Genomic DNA, 16,390 nt, shown 5'->3' on the forward strand with positions numbered 1-16,390 from the left:
GTGTGTGTGTGATGGTGTGTGTGTGGTGTGTGGTGTGAGTTTGGAATTCTGACTGATGAAATACCATTAACATAACTAATGTTTATCTGTCAGTTAAATAGTAGGGGGACGGCGTTCCACAAGTAGTCAACATCATTTTACCTCGTGTCTTTCTTTTTTCTCATCCTCACTTTTACCCAAACCCTTCACGCGCCTTCTTCATGTCCAAAATCATATCATCTCTCTACTCTCTCTCTTTCTCTCTCTCTTCTCTCTCGTGTTCTTTCTCTCTCCTTCTTCCTCCTCTCTCTCTCTCTGTCCTCTCTCTCTGTCTCTCTCTCTGTCCTCTCTCTCTCCTCTCTGCTCTCTCTCGTCTCTCTCTCTCCTCTCCTCTCTCTCCTTTCTCATCTTCTCCTCCCTCTCCTCTTTCTCTCTCTCTCTCTCGTCTCTCCTCGTCTCTTCTCTCTCTCTCTCTCTCCTATACAATCTCCTCTCCTCTCTCTCTCCTCCTCACTCTCTCGTCATCTCTCTCTGTCTCCTCTCTCTCCATCCCCTTCATCCACCCTCTCTCTGCAGGGTGGAGGATATTGGAAAGTACGTTGCCATGGTGATTGAAAACAGAATCTTCCTGTGGTGGTTTGTGAACGGTGTGCATCCTCGGAACCCCGGCCTCTTTCCTGCAGCCTGTCATGGCTTTCCCTGTCATAACCCCAGAACAATATAGGCTCACTGACTACCACCGCTGCTCCACAAATGGACTCGTTGGTTTTGTGTTGTAAATAATGACACAATCATACTGTATACATTGGTAGAACACAAGAACCAAGTCAACAGTCACCAAATCGGAGTCGCCGGTATGAGTTAGAACCAAAAACCAGTCCCAGAGCCCGCTGGATGTGAGATCATACGCAATTACCAATCACATAAATTCAGGTTTCTGTCTGAAACCAATCCCAGTAATTGTGCTAATTGTGGTCCCTCCAATCAATGCAAATTGACATGACACAGTGCATTCCTTGTAAAAAAAATCTAACCTATACCCAATCAGAGATCCCGTTATTGGCCTGGCGATTAGGAATCCATCCATGTGATTTAGAACACGACTACGACGTTGTTCTTAATCATTGTTTCTAGAAGGGTATAATTGGCAAGGCTCAGTAAATACGTGCCAGATTAAATAGCCTGAACGGTTTCCATCCAGAAATACGCAGCTTCCTCTTCTTAATACGATATTAATTAATCTAGGGATTTCTAATCAATCCCGATTCCATGACGATTAAATTGTGTTTTTTATTCATTCTTTTTAAAATTACGTTTCTGGATCAACGATCTCCTGAAATACAATAAGTAGAATCATGGCATGAATGGATGTTAGAATAGCTGCTTCCCAATTGGCACCCTATACCCTTACATGAGTGCAATTGTTTGACAGAGCCCTGTGGGCAGCAACCTATGGGCCCAGGTCACAAATAGTGCAACTATATAGGGATATAGGGTGCCGATTTGGGATGCAGACATGGTTGACGCAAAGGCCTCTGCATCTATATACATTACTATAAATAGACAATTCTATAAATTTATAATTATATTACCAATAGACGTACCGTCAGATCTTTAGGATAATAGTGTTATTTTCTGTATGCGTTTAAATGTCATTAATACCAAGCATTAAAAGCTTTTCATTGTTTGTTTTAAATTAGCAATGCAACAACTCGCTCTCAAAGTGACTGTCACTTTTTTGGTACCGATGTTTCCTGCTTTCTGTATAGTAATGGATGCATCCTACATTTATGGATTTGGAATAAATGCAATAATTCTTCAACCAAAATATGAAAAAGCAATCTCAACTGATTCTGTACTGTTTATAGACTATAGCTAGACTGTGAGCAGTATTGGGTGTCTGTTTATAGAGACTGTAAGCTCATGGTGTCTGTTTATAGACTGTTAAAGCTAGACCTGCTAGCACTATTGGTGGTCTGTTTAATAGACTGTAAGTCACTATGGGGTCGTTTATAGACTGTAGCTAGACTGGTAGCAGTAATGGGGTCTGTTTATAGACTGTAGCTTAGACTGTAGGCAGTTGGTGTCTGTATTATAGACCTGTAGCTTATGGTGATCTTTTATAGAACTGTAGCCACTATGGTGTCTGTTTATAGACTGTAATGCTAGACTGTAGCACTAATGTTGGTCTGTTTAGTAGACTGTAGCTAGACCTGTGCAGTATGGTGTCTTTTTATAAGACTGTAGCACTAATTGGTTGCTGTTTATGAGACTGTAAGCTAGACCTGTAGCAGTATGGTGGTCTTGTTTATAGACTGTAGCACATGGTGTTTGTTTATAGACTGTAGCACTATGGTGTCTGTTGTATAGGACTGTAGCTAGACACTGTAAGCAGTATGGTGTCCTGTTTAATAGACTTGTAGCACTGTGGTGTCTGTTTATAGACTGTAGCACTATGGTGTCTGTTTATCAGACTGTAAAGCTATGATCCTGTTAGCAGTAATGGTGTCTGTTTATATAGACTGTAGCAACTAATGGTGTCGTGTTTATATGACGTAGCGTAGACGTAGCAGTATGGGTGTCTGTTTTTAGACGTAGCACTATGGTGTCTGTTTTATGAGACTGTAGCACTATGGGTCTGTTTTATAGATCTGTAGCTAGACTGTAGCAGTAATGGTGTCTGTTTATACGACTGTAGCACTATGGGTGTCTGTTTATATAGACTTGTAGCACTATGGCGTCTGTTATTAGACTGTAGGCTAGCACTGTAGGCAGTATGGTGTCTGTTTATAGGCCTGTAAGCTCTATGGTGTCTGTTTAAGACTGTAGCTAGACTGTAGGCATATGTGTCTGTTTATAGACGGTAGCACTGTGGTGTCCTGTTTATAGACTGGTATAGCACTATGGTGTCCGTTGATAGAGCTGTAACACTATGGTGTCTGGTTTATAAGACTGTAGTCTAGACTGTAGCAGTATGAGTGTCTGTTATAGACTGTAGCAGTATGCGATCTGGTTTATAGACCTGTAGCTAGACTGTAGCTAGTATGGGTGTCTGTTTAAGAAGCTGTAGCACTAGGTGTCTGTTTATAGACTGTAAGCTAACTGTAGCAGTAATGGGTGTTCTGTTTATTAGACTGTAAGCTAGCCTGTAGAAGTAATGGGTGTCTGTTCATAGAACTGTAGCTAGACCTGTTAGCAGTATTGTGTGGTTGTTATAGACTGTATTCTTAGACGGTAGCACTAAGGTGTCTGTTTTAATAGGACTGTAGCTACGACGTGTAGCCAGTATTGTGTAAGGTGTAATAGACCTTGTAGCCAGTATTGGTAGGTCTTATAGACTGTAGTAGACTGTAGCAGTATTGTGTAGGTTTATAGACGTAGCTAGACTGTAAAGCAAGTATTGGTGTAGGTTTATAGACTGTAGCTAGACGTAGCAGTATGGTGGTCTGTTGCACAATTAAGACTGTAGCTAGACGTGCTAGTATGGTGTCCTGTTCATAGACTGTAGCGAACTAGCAGTATGGGTCTCTGTTCATAGACTGTTAGCTAGACTTAGCTATATGGTGTCTGTTTATAGACTGTAAGCTAGACTGTAGCAGTAGTGTCTGTTTCATAGACTGTAGGACTAGAGCTGTAGCAGTATGGTGTCTGATTTATAGACTGTAGCTAGACACGTAGCCAGTATATGGTGTTCCCTGTGTAAGTAGAGGTTCTGATAATAACATAATGGTACAGAACCCACACCAGTGATCCCACGGCCACATTTAATGGAAACAGAACCCAACCAGTGATCACAGGGCCACATAATGGAAACAGACCCCCACTCAAGTTGAATCCAGGCCAACATAATGGAAAACAGAACCCACAACCAGTGATTCCCAAGGCCACCATAATGGAAAAGAACCCACACCAGTGATCCCAGGCCACATAATGGATACAGAAAATCCCACAGCAGTGATCCCAGGCCACATAATTGAAACAGAAACCCCATCCATGATCCCAGGCCAATAATGGAAACAGAACCCACACCAATGATCCCAGGCCACATAATGGAAAACAGAACCCCACACCAGTGATCCCAGGTCACATAATGGAAAACAGAACCCACAGCAAGGTGATCCAGGCCAACATAATGGAACAGAACCCACACCAGTTGATCCCAGGTCACAATAAATAGTACAGAACCCACAGCAGTGATCCCATCGGTCACATATTGGATACACAGAACCCACCAGTGATCCCAAGACCACATAATTTTTACAGAACACAAACCAGTGGATCCCAGGTCACAGTAATGGAGAAGGAACCCACACCGTGATCCCAGTCAACATAGGAACAGAACCCATACAGCCCAGTGATCCCAGGTCAAAACATAATGGAACCAGAAGCCCCACGCAGTTTGAACTCCCCCCCCAGGTCACATAAATGGAAACAGAACCCCACCAGTGATCCAGACCACATAGATTTTTCCAGAACCCACACAGTGATCCCAGGTCACAATAATGGAATAACAGACCACACCAGTGATCCCCAGACCACAGTAATGGATACAGAACCCACACCAGTGATCCCAGGTCAACATAAATGGAAAACAGAACCCACACATCCCAGTGATCCCAGACCAAATACATATTTTACAGAACCGCACACCAAGTGATCCAGGTCACATAATGGAAACGGAACCCACACCAGTGATCCCAGGTCACATAATGGAAACAGAAACCCCACACAGTGATCCCAGGCTACATAATGGAAACAGAACCCACAGCAAGTGATCCCAGGCCACATAATGGGAAACCAGAACCTCACAACCAGTGATCCCAGGTCACATAATGGAATACAGAACACAGCAAGTGATCCCAGGTCCAACATATTGGATACAGAACCCCACACCAGTGATCCCAGACCACAATAATTTTTTACAGAACCCACACCAAGTGTCCCAGGTCAACATAATGGAACGGAACCCACACAGTGATACCAGGTCACATAAATGGAACAACAGAACCCACACCAGTGATTCAGGTCACATAATGGGATAAGAACCCACACCATGTGATCCCAGTCACATATGGAAGTACAGAACCCAGCACTACAGTGAATCCCAGACCACAATATGGATCAGAACCCACAGCAGTGATCCCAGGTCGATATTTGGAATACAGCACGCCCACACCAGTGATCCAGACCACAATATGGATACAGAACCCACAGCATGATCTCAGGTCACATAATGGATAGGCAGAAACCCACAGCAGTGATCCCAGGTCATCATAATGGGATAACAGCACCGCCACAGCCAGTGAATCCCAGACCCCACAATAATGGATACAGAACCCACAGCAGTGAATCCAGGTCACATTAATGGATAAGAACCACACCAGTGATCCCAGAACAATAATGGATTACAGAACCACAGCAGTGGATCTCCAGGTTCACATAATGGATACAGAAACCGCACACAGTGATCCCAATGTTCACATAATGGAATACAGCACCCACACCAGTGATCCCAGACCACATAAATGGATACAGAACCCAACAACCAAGTGATCCCAAGACGCACATAATGGAACCAGAACCCACCACCAGTGATCGCCGGCCACATAATGGATACAGAACCACACCAAGTGATCCCAGGCCACAATAGATGGATCACAGAAGCCCACAGCAGTGATCCCAGACCACTAATAATGGAAACAGAACCCAAGCAGTGAGATCCCAGACCACATAATGGACAACAGAATCCACAGCAGTGATCCCCTAACTTCTGATTTAAACTATCACCTTGAAAACACCTTAGGAGTTAAACAAAACGTATCAAGTTAAAGCGTTGGCCAACCATTGTACTACACCTGACCCTTAAGGGTAGTTTGGCAGCAACGACACTGTCTAACACACACAATAATAACATTAATCATACTTCTTTTGATGCGCATTTAGGTACCGTCTCCCCGAGAACTCAATCTCTTAAAATCAATCCTACCCATGACCCCTGACACCCTACGACTCTTCTTTGATAGCCTCCTCACTGTTGATCTGTAATTGAATTAAGCCATATGGCATCTTTTGGCAGAGGTCTGCACATTCATTCATAGCCTGGTTTCCAATATCTGTTTGGATGTTGGCCAAAACAGCAGCAAAAAAAGATGTGTGGACCAGGCTACTAACGTGATGTATGTGCGCTTACACTCATCTTTTGATCAGATCAAGCTCTAAAATGCATCCACTATGCACATCATGTCAGGGGGTCAAAGCGCACCATGGTTGATATGAGATCCGTGCCTTGGGGAACGATGCTTACAAAACTTGTGGACTAGTCCTCTATTTCATCCCTTTTCCTCCCTCTCCACTCTTCGTCTTCTTCCTTCCCTCTGTTGGAAGCTGTACAGGGCTCATCACTCCGTCCCTCCCCCGTGTCCGCTGTAGAGAAGGCTATTGGGTACACGGAAGTACACACAAACACAACGCACCGTGGAGACGCCAGAAAGATCAACAAGTCAGTTTTGACTCACTATGGTAATGTTCATATCTTCTAAGGCCACGCTCATTGTGCCATGAAAGGTTTTAGCCCAGAGGACAGAGACAGCTGGGGAGGACAGGGAAGTGTGTGTGGTGTGTTGTGTGTGTGTGTGTGTGTGTGTGTGAGTGTGTGTGTGTGATAGTGTGTGTGTGATGTGTGTGTGTGTGTGTGGTGTGTGTGTGTGTGTGGTGTGTTTGTTGTGTGTGCTGTGTGTGTTGTTGTGTGTGTGGTGTGTTGTGTGTGTAAAGCCTGGTGCTACATGGACACAGTTAATAAGGGCCTAATAAAGGCAAGTGGGACGATGCCTGACTGGGTGAACAGAACTTGTTAATGGGTCACGGTCGGTTACGCCTGGATTCTTGAGCGAACAGACACACACACACACACACACACAACACACACACAACACACACAACACACACACACACACACAACACACAACACCACACAACACAACCACATCTCCAATCCACACACCACACAACACACACACACACACACACACACACACACATACCCAACACACACAACACACACACACACATCATCACACACACACACACAGAGAAGCTAGTTAATGGAAGTAGTCTTTTGTTTAAAGGGCTTCTGAAGTCTCAGCTGGAGTTATTTCTTGCTTATGGATAGAGGAGGAATGGAGGGGTGAAGAGAGGGAGAGGGATGACGAGAGAGAGAAAGTGCACGCGCCCGCGAGAGAGAGAGAGAGAGAGAGAGAGAGAGAGAGAGAGAGATGAAGAGAAGAGCCTTGGTTAGGTAGTGCTGTACATAAACGTGGGTAAGTAATACAGCAGGTGGGGAGAGAGTGAGAGAGGAGGAAGAAGGCTTGGCTTGAAGCGCTGGCGCATCTTGGTTGTTAAGAGCATGAATAATCTGAGTTAAGGCCCACAAGAAGTATCCTACGGAGGAGAGGGCTTCCTATGACGGAACTGTGAATGTCTTTGAACTTCAGAGAGTGTACGCATAAACGTTGGACCAAGAGCCAGCTAGCTAAACAAGTTTGTGTGTGCAGAGCGGCACCAAAAATTTAAAAACACGTCTTACCTTTTTCGGTAAGTGTAACTGAATGGCAATTGTGAAAAACGTGATAACTATAAGGAACCCTTAACTTGAAAAGTTAATCCATTCTTCCCTCTAATTAAACATTCTCCTCGCCTAATTTCTGAATCACACGTTAACATCAGTAGGCCTAACAGGAGACTATGGCTTCAGAAGAGGCGAGGGGGCTACAGGTAGACTATGCTTCGGAGGGGGTGGGTGCTACAGTAGACTATCCTTCAGAGGGGGGAGGGGCTTACAGGAGACTAATAATATGTTGGAGGGGGGCCAGGAGCTACAGGAAGAACTATGGCTTCAGAGAGGGGAGGGCGCTACAGTAGACTATGCTTCGGAGGGGGGAGGGGGCTTACACGTAGACTACGCTTTCGGAAGGGGGGAGGGGCTACAGTAGGCTACGCTTCGGAGGGGGGAGGTCCTTAACAGTAGAACTACGCGTTCGGAGAGGGCAGGTAGCACTACAGAAACTCCACACACACTGACAAAAGCTTTTCAGCTGCCAGGCAGGCAGACACTGGAAATGTATTGTCTGAGTGTACAGAGTAAAGGGCTTCGCATTGCGCTTTGTTGTCGTTTTTTGTGGGACAAAAAAGGGAGAAGGGTTAGTAGAAAGGTAATAAGAAGAATGGGAGGAGGTAGTAGACAGGTATAGAAAGGAAAAGGGGAGGAGGTAGTAGAAAGGGTATCAGGAGGAAAGGGAGGAGGTAGTAGAAAGGGTATATAGAAAAAGGAAAGGGAGGAGGTAGTAGAAAGGGTATAAGAAGGAAAGGGGAGGTGTAGAAAATGGGTATATAGATAGGAAGGGAGAGGTAGTAGATAGGGTATAGGAGGAAAGGGAGCGGTAGTAGAAAGGGTATAGAAGGAAAGGGAGGAGGTAGTTTAAGGGTATAGAAAAGAAGGGAGGAGGTAGTCAGAAAGGGATATAAAGGAAAGTGGAGGAGGTAGTTTTAAGGGTATAGAAGGAAAGGGAGGAGGTAGTTTAAGAAGGGTAATAGAAGGAAAGGGAGGAAGGTAAGTAGAACGGGTATATAATAGAGAGAAGAGGGAGGAGGTAGTTTAAAAGGGGTATAAGAAGGAAAGGGAGGAGGTAGTAAGAATGGGTATATGAAGAAGGGAGGAAGTAGTAGAAGGGTAATAGAAGGAAAGGGAAGGAGGTAGTAGAACGGGTTATACATAAGAAGGAAAGGGAGGAGGTAGTTTAAAGGGAAGAAGAGAAAGGGAGGAGGTGTAGAACGGGTATAATAGAAGGAAAGGAAGACTAGTAGAACGGCTATATAGAGAGAAAGGGAGGAGGTAGTTTAAAAGGTATAGGAGGAAAGGAGGAAGGTAGTAGAAGGTATAGAAGGAAGGGAGGAGGTAGTAGAATGGGTATAGAAGGAAAGGGAGGAGTAGTAGAAAGGGTATACGAAGGAAAAGGGAGGAGGTAGTATCACCAGAACGTGTATATAGAAGAAAGGGAGGAGCGTAGTAGAAAAACGGTATATAGAAGGAAAGGAGGAGGTAAGTTTTAAAAGGGTATAGAAGAAAGGGGAGGAGTAGTAGTAGGGTATACGAAGAAAGGGAGGAGGTAGTAGAAAGGGTTAGAAAGGAAAGGGAGGAGGTAGTAGAAAGGGTATAGAAGGTAAAGGGAGGAAGGTAGTAGAAACGGGTATATAGACAGGAGGGAAGGAGGTAGTAGAAACGGTAAAATCAATTTAGAAGAGTAAGGGAGGTGAGGTAGTTTAAAGTTAGGGTATAGAAGTGAAAGGGGGAGGGTGATAAAGGTATAGAGAAGGAAGGAGGAGGTAGTAGAATGGGTTATAGAAGGAAAGGGAGGAAGGTAGTAGAACGGGTATAGAAGGGAGAAAGAGAGGAGGTAGTAGAACGGGTATAGAAGGGCAAACGGGAGGAGGGTAGTAGAAAGGGTATAGAAGGGAAAGGGCGTACATATAGAGAGATAGGGGGAGGACAGCTTTGACGTCCTTTACTCTCTCACTGGTGTGTGTGTGTGTGTGTGTGTGTGTGTGTGTGTGTGTTGCCTTTTGTTTTCCATAAGTACCTGCACCACCTAGTAATGTACGATGCAGTGACTTGTTACAAACACAAGATAATCGACATTGCATAGGGTTTAAAAAATGCCAGGGAATGAGGCAACCTGAACAACAACATCAGGGTTTTCAGTTGTAATAATCCCACCTTATAGTCAATAGTGGTGAGGATCGCTGCCCTTTCTCAAGAATGAGGGAGGATGATTCCTCTCTCTTCTCCTTTGCTTTTTTAATGAGCCTAGGCCTTAGTCTATTAATCAATAATGGATGACGTGTCATCATAATTCCCATTCACAGATCCCCCAGTTCTATGTAAAGTGATAGGTTCAAGGCTACTACTGTGAATCTCTAATATTCCCTATACCCATCATGAGGTTGCTACAAACCTAGCTATGAATTAAAGTTACACATAACAGTACTGTATGGTGCACAGGTCAAGAGAATTTTTGAGCTAGTCAGGTTCTTAGGACTGTGTGTTCTTAGCTACAGGGCAGCTCTCATTAGTGGCAATTCAAAGTTGTGCTTTTAAACCTAATCCTTCAAAATCCATTGAGAATTCTAATGAGTAGAAAAACGTTCTACACTTTCTATTAGCTAGCCTGCCTAAATGCCTATTGGGGAATACTATGAATCTAATCTAGACAGTATGTTCGTAGTTCTTGCTCCACATTACAAAGCTAAAGAAAAGTGAGAGCTTTCAAAACCAGTGGAGGATGTGTACAACAGTGGAGGCTGCTGAGGGGAGGACAGCTCATAATAATGGCTGGAACGGAGAGAGTTAAATGGAAACCATGTTTTGATACCATTCCACTGATACCGCTCCCACAATTACCATGAGCCTGTCCTCCACAATTAAGTGCCACCAACCTCCTGTGGTTGTACAATACTGCTACTGACTACTACTACTACTACTGCTACTACTACTGCTGTCTACTCTACTACTACTACTAGCTGCTGCTGCTGCTGCGCTCACTACTACTACTACTGCTACTGCTGCTACTAATACTACTGCTGCTAACTACAACAACTACTATACTACTGCTACTACTACTACTACTATAAATACTACTACTGCTGCTACTACTACTACTAACTACTATTACTACTACGTACTTACTCAACACTGCTACTGCTGCTGCTGCCTTACTACTGCTACTGATGCACTACTACTGCTGCTACTACAACAACTACACTACCTACTGCTACTACTACTACTACTACTATGTTACTACTACTACTACTGCTACTGCTGCCTACTCTACTACTAATACTACTGTGCTACTACTACTACTGACTATAAACTACTACCTAATACTACTGCTGCTACTACACCAACTATTACTACTACTATACTGCCTACTACTAGTACTGCGCTACTTGCACTGACTACTCTATTACTATTTGTACTATAACTGCTGCTACTATTACTCCACTATAATACTACTTGCTGCTGCTGCTACTACAACTATCTGCCTACTACTACTATTACTACTAGTCTAGGGCTTTATTTGGGCATTAGTTGGTCTAATCTAGAATAAAATAGTTCTAGCGCCTATGCATTTTTCCTCCATTTGCAAAGTAAGGCAAATGAAAGTTCAAAACTAGTCAAAACATGTGCACTTCTACTTCAGTCCTGCGTATTCTGAGCAGTAGTTGAGTTCTTCTTATCTAGATTGTACGGATCTATCATATGTTAGGCCATATTGCAAAGTAAGAATCAAATTGTAGGAACTACTACAGCTATTAGCCTATTCTGGGGACAGTGGTTAGTTGTACTAAAATGTAGAAATACGTATGCTACGTTCTATATGTTTGCTCTATATTGCAAGTAAGCAAATATTACCTTGGCGGAAATGTCTTGTGGCTTCTCTCTCCCCTTTCTCTCTCGCTACCCCTCTTCCTCTTCATCCCTACCTTCCTCTCTTCCAAGCGGAGCCCACTCAAGCACATTTACTCAGCTAGAGAAATCCTCATCAGCCACCGGGGGTATTTAAACACCAGCCAAGGGGGTACTTTGATATTTTCTCCCTGGCACCCTAAGACCTGCGGATCTCCCAATGAGATGGTGAAACCACCGCAGATTTGCAGAACGAGGAAGTATGTTAGTGAAACAGTTGAAGTGGAGCGGCAATGGAGGTGAGGGGAAGTTAGGGAATGACTTATTACGAGAAGTCTTACTACACTATAGCCTACACCTCAGTGTGCCTTTAAGTGCAGTTGATTTGAAGCGTCTGGTAGTGTTCCACTAGAAAACGACTCACATAGCCTCAGCGACCTCTTCACCTTCTATGTAATCAAGCCACCCTTCCTATTTCCGCGCCACGCTGACCCATCCCTCATGTCAATTCTCTGCGCGCAATCCTACGGGAAGGTACAATTCCAAGATATTTATTTGCCTCTAATTACACATTCTAATATTGGTTTCTTACCCTTTTATTCACGTCCAACTTGGGGGAGTTCTCTAGAGTCGATTTCTGTTTCAGTATAATCCCATTCTTAAGATTTATCAATGAAAACCCAGAATTGTATCACTGGGCCTACATATCCGCAGAAGTATGACATTCCATGTGTCCCTCTGTTTCTGCGTATTTCCTAGCTGAGCAAACTTGGGCTTTAGTAGCCGAACTATGTATGATAGTATAACCACCCACCGTGAGAGGATTCTTATGGGAAAATATTCGTTAGAAAGAGCAGTAGAAACTGTACCATTCTGAGGTCTACTGTAGTAATCCATACAATCAGTTAGCCAACACACTCTCTCACCCTTCACTATAAATTACGTGTTGGCATCCCGACCCTATATGTGGCCAATCCAGTAAATCTTGCTCTAGCTCCCGTTCATACAAAGGTTCTGAGGCCCCATATAGGACAGCTATCATAGGTATTGAAAGCGTTCCATTGAATTGTCGTGAACACCTCCATGTGAGACTGCCGAAGTCTTTCCACAAAGTATGGGAACTAGATATTCGAACCTGAGCTGGGGAGTTGTTTGCGACTTTGGGCTGTGCTGGACTCGAACTCCTTTCGGTTACATCAATATTCTTATTCAACACCGAAGATGCAGGACAACAAACTGAATTGTACAAACGCACCCGATCAGCTGAGCACACAAAACACAATCGCAAGCGTTGCAGATTTTTCTATTGTATCAACATAAGCCAGTCGCGACCTGATTGATCTGGCCAAACTATCTTAGATTTACTCTCTTATCACCATTGATGTTATATAAAACTGCATTTAAATAATTTTGTTTCCCATTCATCTCTGACTGGACACACATCACACTACACACAGCGACGAGCACAATCTCTATGTCCTCTCCCAATTTGTCCTCAGGTTCTAAAATTACACTAAAGCTAAGCTTTTCATCTATATATCAGTCTCACCATCTACCATCCTACCAGAGAGTTTTTCACTGAATTTGCCCGCGCAGTTGAGGTTAACCAGTGCTGCACAAATTCCAAATAAGACAGATCAGCAGCATTCGGAGATCTGGATTCTACCTGGCCAAATATTTGGAACCACGCAGCAGGTTGTTCGGCAGCTCAACCACTACCAACAGCAGTTCCTTTCTTCATATGTTTTGTACAGTCAATGTATAGGCAAGGGTCTGTATGTGTCAGGGCTTGGGGGTCCACTTAAATCTGAAAGCACCAGTCATACTACACACGGAAGGTAAGTTTTTTTTCATCTAATCAACTATTCAGCAAAATTGTGGAGGAACACTTTGAGATATATATCAAACACTTTATCCCTAAGATTTATCTCATTTATGGAAGAAGTGCCATTGAAAAATAGAAAATGCAGCCTTTTTTTTATCTATCATTATTTTAATTGGATTTCAGCTTTACTCCTGAATAGTTCAGAAATTTAACCCAACAGTATACACTAACAAGATCGCCGGTTTAATATCCCCAATTCATTGGTGGTGAGGGGGAACGTAGTAGTCTGTCTGTCTGCCTGCCTACCCTGTACTGTCGTCTGTCCTGTCTGTCTGTCTGAGTCACCTGAACCCATCTGTCTGTCCTGTCTGTCTTGAGTAACGTTCTGGTCTGTCTCTGTCTGTCCAGTTCTGTCTAGTCTGTCTGTCTGCTGTCTGTCTGATCTGTCTGGCCACCTGTGTCTGTCTGTCTGTCCTAGTCAATTTCTGTCTGAGTCCGAGAGTAGCACATGACTGTTTGTATGTGAAAGTGAGTACTTTCTTTTGAACCTTTCATCCTAATCCCCCTGGAATGTGTCTTACATGATCTACAAGCGCTTATAACACGTCCTTGTAACAGTCTTATACCAGTCTTATAACAACACCTACCGTTCATTACCAAAACAAGCTCCATTGCCGATTAATGTAAATCATGAGCTCCTATGTTGAGACGGTGACATCGCTCTTTTCAGCTATGCGGCCCCGATCTCTCCTATCGTTCTGAACCTATCCTCTCCCAGTGGCTCGCGCGCGACACTCACTGTCTGGTCTGGACCTCTCTCACCTTTCCCACCACTCTCTGGTTCGCCTTCCTGTGGACTGTAACGCCGTTGGGCGATCCAGAGAGGCAACTTTGAGGGCTCCCGGGCTCGAGCACAGCACAGTGAAAAAACCCAGCCCTCTCAATGGGGTGCTGCGCCGAACCTACTGCGCGTCCATAATACACTCCTAGATGTGCCCTGGATGCGGCCTGGGACATTCCCGAGCGAGCGCATAGACCTAACCCACACCACCTACATCGGCCTGGGTCACGTCATAGTCCCAACCATAGCTGCTAAGCGCACCACGATGCTTAACGGTGTCCTCCTAGTGTGTGCCCTCTAGGTAGAGAGCCTACGCTCGCGGCTGCATGCCCAGGTCCAGTACAAGTAAGTGCTCCCTGACCCCCGACCCCAGGAGGTGCTCCTTGGGGCTGTTCTGGGAAGAGAGAGGTCGAGGCCGGAGGTTGGTGGTGCTTTGACGGGTTGTGGGATACTGAGCGACCTCGGGGCTCGCGGCGGCCCCACGTGCGGCCATTGTACTTCTGGGGCTGAGCCCCTGCATGGAGCGGCCGCTATGGGTTGTGGTCCGGGCACAGAGATGGAGCCGCAGCGGGGCCGGCAGATCTGGGGCATGGCGTACGGATACTCCAGGCTGGTGCTACAGGTGCCTGCCCTGGGGGTGAGGAGGTTCAGGGCTGGAGGGGATCAGCGTTCTCCAACTCACACTGCCAGCCCGGGCTTTTGGAGATGCTCCGGGCTCCCAGTTCCACGCCGCCCGAGGCTACCGGCGTGTGTAGCCAGGTGGAGCAGCTTGTGGTGGGGGTGATCGGAGCTGTCGGCGCGTCCCCCGCGCTAGACGTACTACTCCCATCCCCCACACCCCTCATCAACAACCCTGTCCCAGGGACCAGCAACAACTACTCCTGGCCTATCGATAGAATTCCTACACCCTCCTGCCACCCCCACCACACAACCTCCCCCCTCCTCCTCCTCCACAACCCCACCCCTCCACCACTCCTCCTTTCTCCTCGTCGAGTAACAAACAGAGTTCTTTGAGATCCAGGTGTTCTCCCGGACCACCTCGTCTGCCGCACTCCAGCTCCTTGAGCTTCTGACAGGTACAACGTACCCTCCTTCCTCATGATGGAGGCACTGTAGCGCCCCAGTCGCTGGCACTCCCTGGACACGCCGTTCCCTTCTGAGGTCGTCATCCAGGAAGCAACACAGGTCCCTTCAGCTCCCGGTTGTCCTCGCTGTGTTTCTGGTTGATGTCCTGAGGGAGAGGAGAGGGGATGAGAGGAGTGGAGTGGAGAAAGAGAGTGAGAAGTGTTCCTTAGTGCTTTTATATTCATTCACCTTTATCTAGGTCCTACCGAGGTAGAATCTCTTATTCGAGGAACCTCGCTTTAATATCATGTCAATCAAAGACAGAGTCAAATAAAAATGAAATCCAGCTGCTCATAAACCTCTGCATTACATAAATATGGATGTGAACATTTGGATTAGAGTGGTAGAGGGCAAATAGTCCGTGAGTGAGCTGCNCTCTCTCTCTCTCTCTCTCTCTCTCCATCCAAGTGTCTCCATCAAATGATGCGGGGTGATGGGTATGCTTTGGTACCCAGCGCCATCTACAGATCAAACGCCATGGGCTACAGCATTTCGTCATCTTTATTATAGGCCTACAATAAATTCAGGACTTCATTTCCCATGATCCTCGTGTGCGTGCTTGTATCCTAMRTCATGGACACGAGGGCCAGAATATGTAGTAACACGTCATTCTACTGAAGTAGAGGAATACCGGCCGGGAGTTGMCCCCACAGATTCTTCGCTCTCTCRTTCTGTTTGCGCATCGGTATTTATCACCTAAATGCTGATCCGATTTATTACAGTCTAATATTTATTTACCTTCGTCTGGATTTCCAACCGGATCTGTATAAAAGGTATGGTTCTCCGTCTGATCTGCCTGCATCAATTTGATGAAAAGTGTCTAGCTAGGCCATTCTGTTTGCGTTTCCTTGGTTCGTCCAGGAAAAAAGCCGACTAAAAACTGGGTTAGTCCGTTAGCAAGGCTAGCCTAGTTAACATCTGTATCGTTCATTTAACTTGCATGATCGTGTTTTATTTCAAGTTATCATGATATGTCGATGGCAGATTGACTTTAGAAACACTCCCGGAATTTGATAAAATGCTAACTGACGTTAGCGAACGTTACCTAAGATTTCAATGTTTCTAGCCAACGTCAACTAGAACCTGTCGCTAACTAGCTTGTTGCTGCTACTAGCATCCGCCTCCTTTCAGGAAGGCATCTCTACCAGGGACGAGATCCTAA

The 16,390-nt window shown here is 45.1% G+C and overlaps 1 pseudogene; it reads right to left on the reverse strand.

Moving 5' to 3' along the window:
* LOC139026675 (coiled-coil domain-containing protein 85A-like) overlaps positions 1–16,390 on the reverse strand; it is a 29,093-nt pseudogene that overhangs the window by 7,826 nt on the left and 4,877 nt on the right.

The sequence above is a fragment of the Salvelinus sp. IW2-2015 genome, unplaced genomic scaffold, assembly GCF_002910315.2.
Source record: "Salvelinus sp. IW2-2015 unplaced genomic scaffold, ASM291031v2 Un_scaffold5464, whole genome shotgun sequence".
Taxonomy (NCBI): domain Eukaryota; kingdom Metazoa; phylum Chordata; class Actinopteri; order Salmoniformes; family Salmonidae; genus Salvelinus; species Salvelinus sp. IW2-2015.